The sequence below is a fragment of the Octopus sinensis genome, unplaced genomic scaffold, assembly GCF_006345805.1.
Source record: "Octopus sinensis unplaced genomic scaffold, ASM634580v1 Contig12956, whole genome shotgun sequence".
Lineage (NCBI taxonomy): Eukaryota > Metazoa > Mollusca > Cephalopoda > Octopoda > Octopodidae > Octopus > Octopus sinensis.
In genome coordinates this window covers 3610-16856 of record NW_021832829.1, presented here as the reverse complement: position 1 = coordinate 16856, position 13247 = coordinate 3610, and the positions used below count along the sequence as shown (strand labels likewise).

The 13247-nt window shown below is 41.3% G+C and overlaps 1 long non-coding RNA gene across 1 annotated transcript; it reads right to left on the bottom strand.

The window, feature by feature from the left end:
* Positions 1–1209: 1209 nt before the first annotated feature.
* LOC118761391 lies at positions 1210–1863 on the bottom strand. The gene is made up of 3 exons (XR_004997340.1): positions 1750–1863; positions 1418–1699; positions 1210–1385 (listed from the first exon to the last, which is right to left on the bottom strand). It is a non-coding gene; the product is annotated as an uncharacterized LOC118761391 (long non-coding RNA).
* Positions 1864–13247: the final 11384 nt, after the last annotated feature.

Below are 13247 nucleotides of genomic sequence, written 5' to 3'. Positions count from 1 at the left end.
GCTATATTTCCACATCCTACAAAACCGATTTGACACTTGGATATGTCCTGGGACAACATTTTTCTGCACTAAATTAAAAAAACAAAACATTTTGGCAGAAAATATGTTTCTGCTAAATGTAGATATTAAACACCCAAGACTGAATTTCGACATTTTCGATTGTTATAATTAACCTAATTAACTGTTATTTTATTTTTCAAATTTGAATGGTGACATGATTAATATTAACATTAAATTATAAAAATTAAAAACAATTTCGAGTTAAATTTGGCTTCGGACTGTTGCTCACTTACCGTCAAATAAAAGTGTAATAATTAGAAAAGTTAAATTCCGGATTCCAACTAACCGGATTCCAACCCAGGACTCGATTGAGTCAAATAAACGACAATTTAAACTCAGCCATTCCTTGTAAATAAATCCTAACGAGTAAAAGCAGTAATCAAATTTGGAAAATAAATAATTTATTGCCCACAATTATCATAAATGTTATTCCAAAGGCAACTCCTTAGAATTAAAGAATAGATTAGACAGCCCAGACTGCAAACCGTCCTTCAATAGACATGGAAGCCACTTTACTAACACTACTCCCATTCCTCGCAAATGGTTTAATATCTCTACAACTGACATAAACTGCCCACATTATCGTATTGCCATGCACAGTATTGGCAGTCACCACGTCGTCCTCCTGAGCTGTCCTGTCCAGGTTCTTAAATTTGTTCATTGCAGACTGCCCCGAAGCCTGCACTGCCTTGGGCTTGTCCAGATCCTTCACTTTGCTCAAACGGTTGTTCTTGAACTCATACAAAAACGGAATAAAGTCGAATCCCTGGAAAATAACCACAGGAGACAAACTCCGCCTATCAGACTAGTCTCGCTAGTCCAGATGATGCATTTGAGAGGGAGAGTAGTCAGATCGAGGACTGCCACTCTGAGGACTCATATGGCACAAATACGTGTTCTTGGAGGACATTTCGACCACATTGAGAGTGGCATCATGGGCTGCGAAGGCCAAGTATTTCCCAGAAGGAGAAAACTTTACATCATTGACAAATCCACTGTAGGAACTCTTCGTCTCCAAGTACATGTCCCCAAACTTCCCACATTCACTCTCCGAAGTCGACGGATCCAAATCTTTGGTATACGTCGAGAACACTCTGGAATGTTCTAGAATGTTCTAGAATACCTGACTCGAGAATCAGTGGATCCACAAGCCAACATGACCTCATCAGGGTGCCAGTCAATACTAATGTGACCCAAAACACACAACCATGTAATTGTGGACAAAATAGGCTTCTTAATCCTCTTTCCTGTATACCAATTATCAGACTTTCGGTAGAAGCACACAGAAACGAGTTTGTCACTACAACCAACTCCCAATTTCTGTCCTATTGGACTAATAAAGAGCGAATAAGGATACCTTTGGGAGAGACCGACCCACAACAGGCACTAAACTTGATTCCGAGGACAACCAACTGGGGAGTCCACTTGCCATTCTCCAACGACCAGACAAAGGCATTTCTGTCCTAAAATTGGTGGAGATTGCTTACGGAAGAACACGACAGAAACTTGTCTTGATTGGGATACCAGCTAAGTCGAGTGACAGTTTGAGTATGTTGTCCTAAGGTCTCGGAGTACTCCCATTTTTTGCCAGTGAGTTTGTAAACACGGATTTCCTTGTTTGACGGGGAAGCAACGAGAGCTGGAATTGATTAATATTAAGAGGATAAAGGGAATTAAGGTTATCTATACTTGTGCTGTTGTTGTTTAAGGCAAAACAAGATATTGAAGGAATGTTTAGGTCATATATTTCTCCCATTTCTATTTAATTTTACGTTTTCTAACAAAAACAACACTGAATCACAAAGTGGTTTAATTTGGTTATTTTATTATTTTTTAAATTAAGATAGGTCATATAACATTTTTATGTTTATAAAAACAACAAAAATTATATATTTAAATAAATTATTCAATGTTAATTTTTCTAACATTCCCTAGGATGGAAGGAAGATATCAATGGACTGTCTATACATCAACGAGACCTGTGACCTGAACAGAAACTCAAACTAAGAAGAATGCGTAACCAACACGAAATCAAGAGGAATGTGGTTCAATCCTGGTCGGAATTTTTGTACCAGCGTATAATAGATGTGGAAGGCTACATTCAGGCCTAAAAATGTTTATGGCTGTGCGTTTACTCAAACGGAGATCAGCTAAAACTAGTCCAAAAATTCAAGACGAGTTTGGTCATTTTCTATTGAACGCCAGACGCTCGGCTGAACTCATAGTTCGACACTTTAGCAATCAGTTCAATATGGAGGATTCTTCATTGCTTTCACAATTCGAGGGGCAGACTCGTTTAGTGAAAAATATGTTTACAGAGTCCGAGATTCGCTCAGCAATGCTTCGACAGAATAACAACAAAGCAGCGGGTTTGATAATATTTGCGGAGAGTAGCTGAAATACGCACCGTCCAAGCTTACAGAAATGATAACCTTTATATTCAATGAGATATTTAGCACACATGAGAGTTCTACTTCCTCTGCAAAAACCTGGCAAACCTGCAGGTCCAAATGAAAACCTCAGGCCAATCGTGCTTTTGACAACGTTGCAAAAAACCCTATCGATTACAACATTGAATCGTATATCAAAATCAATTTATTAATACTTTTCGCCAAATCAAAGCAGAATCAGACCGGGAAGATCAACCGCTGATATAGTATGGAGTCATCGGTGGACAGGAAACGATGCACACTGCCATATGTCAGATGTACAGGAAAGCATTTTGGGAGTTGACCTGTCAAAAGCGTTTGACAGTATCTGTCGAGATAAACTACTGCGGTTTCTCGAGGATATTGTTGATGAAGACTCCTTGAGTATTGTGCGTTTTCTGCTGGCTGATACGAGCCTTGTAGTGAAAATGGGGAGAGACTATTCGGATAAATTTGCCACTGGGATTGGCCAAGGGGACTCTCTATCGCCAGTCCTCTTTGCAATCTATTGGGAAGCCGCGGATGTCAGAAAGGAATTGCATCACTTAAATAATCATTTTGTGAAAGTAATATACGCTGGCGACATATCTGAGGATGTGGAGACTCTAAGAGCTGTAGTAGACAAGGCTACAACAGTTTTGAAGAAATGGTCCCTCAAGATCAATCCGGCTCGGATCGCTTTTTGGCGATGCTAAGGACTTTGGCCGCAGAAAAATGTTGGCGTCGTGTGCACTAAAAAGATATGGACTGGACACGCCAAAAACTTATCTCTCTAAATCTTCGGACGTGCTTTATAATGCGTTCGTACTATCAATCCTATTATACAACTCGGGAACATGGAGAACATCGAAAACGGACCTGACAGACTAGACGCTTTTTATAAAAAGCAATTGAGAAAAATCGCGGGTATCAAATGGCCACAGACCATCAAAAACCACACTCTTTACAAATTATGTAAATGCAAGCCGATTAGCAAGAAGGTTATTACTTCACGCTGGAGACTTTTCGGACATGTCCTGATAATGGACGATATGAATCTTTGTAATCAAATCATGGAAGAATATTTCTCTAATCACGGAATTGGATTTCGGGGTCGGCCAAGACCCACGCTTCCTCTCTGCCTCTGAGATGATTACGCAAGAATTGGCGACCGATTCAAAACCGGCGACAATCTTAAGGACATTCGCAAACGGCACAAGGCTGGATGGAAAAGATTGACTGGGAGGATAGTTGTGAGTACGACATGAGCGAAACTTTAGGCACTTACGTGCGTACAGCAACACGGAAGTGCTATTAACTAACTTTTTTTTTTTTATATATTCACATATTATATGTAATTAACAAATAGTTATTAACTAACTAAATTCCCGGCATCGTAAATGGAAACACAGTTTCCACGTACTATGGCCAAGGAAATCCTTTCGAAAAGCCACTTGGACTCGCGTGGGTCTCCCCGTTTATGGGAGATCATGCGGCCAAGCTTTTTTAGAAAGGAAAGAGACTTTTCGCCGATGACGCCGGAAGTCTCGACGGCGATGGGAGTGAACAGATACCGTTCAGAGAGCTCCTTGTACTTTCCAATCTTCATCTTCTCGTTTTGCGAGAGACTGAGCCAGGCTCGACAGCTGAAGAAGAAGGTTGAGCTCCGAGAAAGTGTCTGAACACGTCGCATCCCATAACAGAGACTTGCCGAACTCAAACGGAAAGTCGATAGGCCGTCGGGTCTTTTTCCGTCTCCCCTCGCAAGCCCGACGGGTTCGAGGATTGATGGGATCCCAGCGGCCGTGAGCCCCCTCTGAATAACGTCGTTAAGTGCTGCATGGCGTGGTGCGCGCCCTGCACTGCGACGACAGGAAAGGGGATGTAGACCAAAACGGTCAATGACAGCACCACAACGACATTTGTGTATTTCGCAGATTTCCAATCCAAGACGCAATGATAAACCAATTCGTAGGCAATCTTTGTCTAGTAGGTTACCGGTGGAAGGGACAGGGAGAGCATCCAGCCAGGCCCCACTCCCTGTGCAGCAGCCTGCGCGGAGACATGCAAGTCTGTGCTGATCGAAATTTTTGCGTAGATGTACGTCAAGAGCTTCACAAGAAATGGCATCCCATTGAGCTTGGATACACGGGTCACTGGGTCTTTTGTTGTACAATGAATCCCAAAGGTCCAGAGCGGCCACGTGATCAACTGACATTTTTCGTTCGGGAAGGTTTCTGAGAACGATGTCAGTGAGGGCACGGATGATGCCAGGGACGAGAGGAAGGCAGGAAGAGCCAGATAAACGGGCGAACGAAGGCCAATCCCCCCGAGATTAACAGGCAGGGAAGATTGAAGCCACCCCAGAGCGTCGAAATGGATGTTGCACAGATACTCGGCTCCAGACTTCAAGATAGAATCGATATCGGATAACAGATTAGGCATGCGAAAACAAGGAGAACTCCTTAGGGTGTACAAAAGCCTCGGAGTTGAGAAATAGTTACGCGCAGAAGAAAGAACCCGACGTGGGCATCAATGAGGGAAAGCCGTTCGATCATGTTTGACAGATTGCTTGCCTTGGCGATGAGCGTTTGTGAGAGGGCCTCGTGACCAATTGGCGAACCAAGGATTACAAGGTCCTTTGTTTCTGATACCCGCGCGCCTTTTAGAATAGGTTCCAGGGCGTCCAGAGTTTCGGCAAAAAATCGGAAGGAATATTCAGATTTAGGACTTCGGACTTGCTTGAGTTTATCTCCAGACCGATGGATGAAAGGGCCGGGATAATGCTCCGCAGGTCGTCTAAGACAGAGCGGGGAGGTCCACAAATCGTCGCGTCGTCCAAGTACCAGATATTTACCGGAGAGCGGACAGAATGAGCGACGGAGTTGACACACATAGCAAATAGGAAAGGCCCCAGGGGATCTCCCTGTTGCACTCCGGTCGATGAGACGATAAAGGAATGCCAAACAGGAGGAGGCTGGGTTGTGAGTACGAAAGGTGGACTAGAGGATAAGCGGAGGGGGCGAGAGAAAGGCAGGTCTCGAGCAAATGATCCCGTCTCACTGTGTTAAACGCATTTGATATGTCCAGTTTAACTAAAAGATATTCCAATGAAGAATCCATAAGTTCTCTACGGCATGGGCAGCCGATTCACACCCTCCACTGACGCCGACGCCCAATTGGACTGGCAAAAATTTCGGGACCAACTCGGGGATCACAACGTGGCAAACGAGCTTTCCGGCCAATCTGCGGAAAACATTACCCACGGCGATCGGCCTGACCCCGTTATCTTTTTTGCCCAAAGCAGTGAGATTAGCCGAGAAGAAAATCGCCCGGGCAAAATCCGGTAAATTCCCACCGATAAGACGGTTACAGAGATTGGTGATAGATTCCAAGAGGAGACGACGCCTGCCTCAGCAGTAAGAGGTGAAGTCAAGTCTTTAATGTGTCCGGGCTTCAGCCCATCTATACCCCCACTGCTGCTTGGGGAAAATTTTCAGTGCCTTCTCAACCTGTGAAGCGGTAACCAGCAGTTGCGGAAGGGCGGTCGTATCGACAGCGGGTTGGGTGCGGGAGTTTACTGGAGGACTGGGGTGCTTGGATCTCAAATTAGACAATGCGGAGGGAGATGGGGACAAAAGCCGGTTAGAGGAGGCAACAAGTCTGACAGCTCCGCGGACGTCGCCGTCCAACAGCTTGCTGTTCACCTTACGACGGAGGTAAATGCAATCGGAGGAAGTTTTAGTGTTAACCACAGAAGGGGCGACACATTTGTGAGAGTCAGAGTGGAGGGAATCGAACTGGGAGGGAAACAGAGAAGTACAATGATCGAATAGGGCGAGTTGCTGTTTAATAATCGATGCGGGAGAAAGTTTTTTAGACTCGCTGTCGGGCCGGGAGGGTTGGATCCCAATACCGAAAACAGCAAAACCAAAAAGGAGTAACCAGTCAGACTGGTCATTAGATGACAAAGCGCGGTTTATAGCTGTGGACAAAGAGAGAGCAGCTTGAATCCTCGCTGCCTTCGGTATCCGTGCCGGAATTTTGCGGTTACAGCGAGAAGAATAGATGAATCTTAAAGCATCTTCGGCTGACGGAGATGGACTTTCAGCAGGGATTTCCGGCGGACTGTTGGCCGGGAACGGCCTGCAAGAACGACAAACAGGGCAGTTCCAGGTTATGAGAGAAGCTGAAACGCGCCTGGAAAGTCGAACACACGAAAGGTGGAAGAAACTGTTGCAGCCAGAACAGTATCTACCTTTCTTCCGATCGTTGCTAGTTTTGCACGAAGAGCAAATAGCCATCGTAGGAAAGAAATAGAAAAGAAAGATGGAAATGTATAAAAAAGTTCAACTATGAATTCCACTGAGTCATAAAAAAGAGGTCGGATGAAAGAGGAAATCATTATTAGGTTGTAAATTGAACATTGACATGCCGTGCATTTATTTTTTGAAACAATCAAAAATAATCGAAGTTTCTAGATGAGGTTCATCAGTTCAAAAATGTAGTCAAATTTCTTAGTTAATTTTAACTAAAACATTTTCTTGTTTTATTGTGAAAATTTTTTCCGTATAGTCCCGGATTTCTAAAATAGTAAAATTGTAAGCCTATATAAGCAATAAAATATTGAGTAAACAAGATAAGCAGATAAATAGCAAACCTCATAAATTGTTAATTACTTATAAATTTTTAGTTAGTTAGTTAATACACGTTCGCGTTGCCAGTAAACAAAGTTTATGGTTTCGCTTGTGCCATGTTTTTAACTATTCTTGTCGTTAGCTCCTTCCATCCTTCCGCCGTCTTTCCCTCTTTGTCCGATTTCGTCCAGATCGTCTGCATTCCATCAATCGTCCTCCGATCATACATATTCCTTCGTAAGTATTCCCGAAACCGTCTCTTGGACGTCTCTATATTTAGAGTATTCAGTATGGCCGAAAAATTCTTCCATGGCCATATTTCAAGGTGTTTCTTTCTTCATTCGTAAAATATGTCCAAACACGGCGCCAGCGGGTTTCAAGTACATTAGACTTATAGGCCCACAGTTAGCTAACCTGTATAATTTATCATTTGATATTTTCTTCTTGGTCGAAATTTGGTTTTTTCTCATCCAGATAGATTGAAGTTTTTTAAGTGCAATTGTTGATAATATTTTTCGTCTAATAATATTTTCGGAATCGCTAAGAAGAGATCCGAGTTTTCAGACGTTTCGCCACTTCTCATCTATGCGAGTTGGCATACGTTCGATGGTGGTTATTTCGGTTTTCTCTTCATTAACTTTGAGTGACCATTTATCTAAAATTGTTCTTGCTTTCTCCATAGTAATTTCTATTAATTTCCGATCCTCCGTAATAAAATCAAGATCATTTGCGTATATGAGTTCCACAACTTGGTTGTCCATACATCCAATTTCTACTCTTAGGTCTCTCAGAGCTGCCTCCAGATAGACGATAAATAATATAGGCGATAGTGTGTCCCCTTGTGGGGTTCCAACATCTGTAAGAAATAGTCTAGACTCCTTAGGGCCAATTCTGACAAAAAGTTGAGTTTCCGATAATAGCATATGTATCATGTGTAGACTGTCTTCATCTACAATGTTCTTTAACACAATAAGTAGTTTGCTCATTGGTTTACTCTTTCATTGGTTGAGGTGGTGACGTGCCTCTCTTTGATATGTCTCAAATATGTTCTATTCTATAAATTTTTATATTATTGATAATTAACTATTAAAAATATTTAAATATTAAATAACAGCCCTCGCGATGGACGTGTGTCAAATTCTACCGATCTTAAAAAATTTTGATTTAAAGACAATAAAAGACGAACTAATATCCTTAACACAACACTGCTACTCCCACTGTCTATTTAAAACAGCCAAATGGTATTCCACGCCTATTAATCCCCAGGGCCTCAGAACTGATGTACTCCCTCAGAGAAATAAAAACAACTCCTTGCCCTTTTGACGCTCTCGTAGGCACATTTCCTTACTTTAATGACAGGGAGATATCTACGACGAGACGTACATGTTCGCTATGGCTTGTTTTCGTGCCGGAGAGTACAAACAAGTGCAGTTTATCACTCAGGAATATGAAAAAGAGTTCGGATCTGAGATTCCGTTAGGATTCCTCTCAAGATTTGCAGGATATCTCGTATGCCAAAAGCAAATTGCAGACAACGAATGTTGTCCTGATAGTTTGCTGCTAAAAGTTCTTTTTGTAGAAACTTTGTCAAAATCCGACATAGAAATTCACCAGGATTTGGAAAATTTAAGACGACTTTACAACGACCACGAAGACCAACTCGATGCATTTGATTTATTAATGTAAAAATATATTTACAAAATATTAAATAACAAATTATTTTTAATTAAATAGATATGGAAGCATTTTACGTTCTCTCAATAGAAAAGAAAAGGCTTTGTCAGTATTATTACATTCCCTTGACCTGTACCCATCACTTTGGAACACCTGGACGGAGATTATGAAGCTGGTGGAAGACAGGACTCATCTCCAGTCCCTAAACCTTCCAAATCATTGGTGTAAAGTCTTTTTTGTGTGTGAAATGTACCTCCTTCTGCACATTCCGGACGAAAGTGCTGTTCTAGTTCAGGAGGTGTTGGCTTCTTGTCCTGAACTGAACTCGTTTGCCCATTTGAACAGTATTTTGGCTCGGTCTTTGGCGGATTTGAGGGATGTGGAGTCCTCGTTTAGCATTTATCAAAGGATTTTCGAAACCTACCCTTACAGACTGTCAGATTTGGCTGATTATTCGTGCCTTCTCTACACAATGGTATGTTTGGCTATATAAACACCAATTTGTCAAAGTTAGTCACAATTTGTGTAGGAAAACAGAGAAAAACTGACATTTATAGCCAAAAAATGTTTCGATACTGACAGATTTGCTGTTTCTACGTGCATTGCCTTGGCCAATGACAGAAGTCTGTGTGGAAACCATTCGAAGGCCCTGGAACATCTCCGACGTAGTTTGGTGTTGTGTTCGAACAACGCAAATACGTGGATTCTGATTGGACATGAATGTATTGAGATGCACATGCCTCGTTCTGCCATCAAAGCCTACCTGAAAGCCGTCGGTCTGTCCAATGTGGGATTATAACTAGAAATTGACCGAAGGGACTTTAAGGGGTGGTATGGACTGGGACAGACTTATGAGGCTTTAAAGCAGCCGCAGATTGCGATATTTTATTTCTCGAAAGCGCATCTTTTGAAGTATTTTGAGAGAAATATTTGACAGGCCGAATGATTCGAGGATGTTGGTGGCCTTGGGGACGATCTACGAGTCGTTGGATAGAGTGGAGGAGGCGGTTAAGTGCTACTGGAAGGCACACTGTGTGGGGGATATTGAGACGGTGGCTTTGTTGAAGCTTGCAAAAATGTATGAACGACTTGGGAGGGAGGAACAATCGGCCGTGGCATTCCGAAGTTATTTAGACGAGGCCGGTCGTTCGGGAATATACGAAACAGGGAATTTGTACCACGCTTATATGGCACTGGCGAGATACCATACTAAGAGGAAGAATTGGGATCAGGTCATTTTGGCTGCTAAAGTGTGCATGGAGTATCCCGTCACGCGTTCGGAGGCTCAGCATATGTTGGCAATGGCTGATCAGGCTGAAATTCGATTTCCTTAGTTATGCTTATTTTTCATTTTTGTTTATCAAACTTAAATTGGCTTTGCGGTTTTATTAGTCTTAATTGTAATTAAAATGTGGTATTTTAATACACTCGTGGGGCCTTGATTATGTCTTTTTCAGGGCACCAGAAGCAAAAAATATATTTGGAGTCATTCTCGTTTTTTCTTTAAACCAATGGTGTCAAATGTACAGACTCGTTTCTTTTTAATTCCGATATTTAAATCTGAGTCATGAAAGATATTTGGTAATTATTTATTAAATGAGCTCCAGAAAGACAGTCACTATTCATCATACGCATGTTTATCGCATTCTTATCTGAAAAACTACCAAAATATCTGGGGTGCCGTCCGTCCTCGAACCTGTCGGTTTGGACAGAGGTGACGGAAAACGCCCTGACGGCTTAACTACATTCCCCTTTGAGCAGGAAAAATCCCTTATATGGGATTCTACCTGCTGTGACAAATCTGGTAGAGATATTTGGACGAATGGATAGGTTGGTTATCAATCAGTAATAGGGAGCTTAATGGTGGGCTAAGAGTTGTAGTTTTATTTGATAGTGGCATCAGTTCAGTCGATTTATAGCATCTGTGCTTTCTATTATTAAATCAAATATTTTTAGGGTTAGTGTTTCGTTTGTTTAAGTCGATAAATATTTTCGGATTGATTGAGATTCAAACAAGTGAGTTTGGTTATAGGCTTCCTTTTTCAAGTGAATGATGATTGAATGATTAAAGAATAATTTGTTTTATAAGATGTGTCTTTTTTTCTCAATCTGAGCATTAAAGAGAATCGCGCTGTAGTTACAGATTTTTGGAATGCTGTATTTTGCAATTAACCACCACTACTACACCAATTCAGTAAGATGTTGGATGTTTAATATCCGATTGTCTTGTTAGTTCCGAGTCTATTTATTTGGTGTGACACATATCATAACCCTCACCAATAAAGTACATTTTTAATTACTACAAATATATCTTGTTATTTTATATGGGCGTCATTGAAGATCAGTCAGATTTTCCATTTCTTTTTAGAGTAATGTAATTGTCTCCTTTTGGATCAATGCGCCCCATTTCAACAAATTTTGAAAGTATGCTTTGAATTCTGTTAAAAGTTTCATTAAAAGTTGTCACTTTACACATCATTGGAATGACTCTAAATCTTAAAAAACAAGCAGGTGGCCTAAAAACGCACATTTTTACAAGAATGTCCCCATTTATGACTTTGGACTATTAAAGTTTAAGACAGGAGGATCCCCAAAAAAATCCCCAAAACTTTTTAGAGCTGGCACCTCTAAATATTTTTCACAAACTTCCGTTCCTCTAGAACATTTTCTATTTATATTATTACTTAACCAAAAGTTTGTTAATCGAACAAAATAAAAAATCTAACAATAAACACAATAAAGTTTAAATTTATAAAAGTGTACAGTAACACGAAAACGAAAATATGGATATTGCAGAGTTGGACTGCTTGCTCAGTGACTAACATCTCTGTGTTTATTATTATTTGTCTTATCACGAGAGCCATAGTACTTTATAGCCCTTCATAGGCAGGAAACACACTTTATTTAAGTAAAAACCACTTAATGTTAATTAATCGAGGACAGAGGAAATGATCTTTGCTCTTTTTTCTTGCGTGTGAGTCCCTTCTAGATAAATCCGGTTTCGCAGTGGGTATTTATTCTGTGTTTATGCAATGAGTAATGTTTGATTAATGTTTTCCGAGAAACTGGGACAAAATAAAGATCATAGAGAGTATCCGATTGGCTTTAGTGACTAATTAAACACGCTTCCACAGTCAAGTATTTTACTGTTATTAACTGTTATATTTACTCTAAGTAGATCATTAGTTTTATTAACGACTTTGTCGGTCATCTGTTCTTTCTATTGCATCTTCATTCTCCTGAATTATCAAACTGGAGTTCAAGTGGAAAAAAATTAATCTTATAAAAGGCCCGGTCTTTATAATGAAAACGACATTTTCGCGGAGATTCACATAAAAGCTTCGATAAGAATGAAGTTATAAAAATTTCTAAATTTGGCTCTTGCTCTTCAAATGTTTCGATCGGATATTCCCCGCAGGATTTTCCCATCTTGATTTTCTTTTCTGCAGCCAAAAGATAGCTATCCAGAATTTAGATCCAAATTTAATGATTTCCGCCGCATTTGATTTAAGTGATCTGTCTATCGACATATTGAATTCATTTTTAACAGGAACTGCTTTTTGAGACGGCTATTCTAGATAGTCCTTTTGACTTCTTCAACGCCTCTCCATCGCCGTAATTCACGGAAACTGCTTCGCAATCCGTGAGGCTGGGAAGGCGCCCTAAACTGCGTAGTCTTCAACAATCTTTCTCCGTTTTCTAACTGTCCATAAATTAACTTTTTTTTTTTTTTTTTTTATTTATTTTTTTTTTAAGCCAACCAATAACTACAAGTTAATTAATTAATGATCTCCGGATCCTCGGATCCCCCATCCTGCCGACTGCTATTAAGACTGATCTTCTTACCAACATTCCACGTTAACTATTTTGCTGGACCGCCTCACGTTTTTGGACAGCCACGTCGGCCTGTTTCTTGCGAAAAACTTTTTCGCCCTGCCTAAATTACTCTACTCCCTCAGAAGTGCACCTTGTTACCTACATGAGGACATTCTCACTGATCTCGGCGACTCCCTTCGTTCGAAGATCGAATCAATATGCAATGTCGAGTTCGACTCTTTGGGGTGGAGTCAAGCTTCACTCCCCGTACGCCACGGAGGCCTTGGAATTCGGTGTCCGAATGATGTTGCACTGCCTGCCTACCTGTCGTCACTTTCTTCATGCCAGAAACTCATGGGCACGGTTCTTCCAACCGATTTTGAACATTACGTGCCCTCTGAGTTATCATCGGCTGTCGTAAAGTGGCACTCGCTAGGACTGGAAATCCCAGAGGATCAGCATAAGCAATTTGTTTGGGACGAAGTCCGCCTACAATCCCGAATCCAATCTTTACGTACATCTTTCGACCAACACCGCTTGGCCTGCTTTGAGACGGCATGTCGCCCTCACAGCGGAGCCTGGCTAAATGCCACTCCACTGCCGAGCATTGGGAACCTTCTGGACTGCGAGTCCGTACGCACTGGAATCTGTT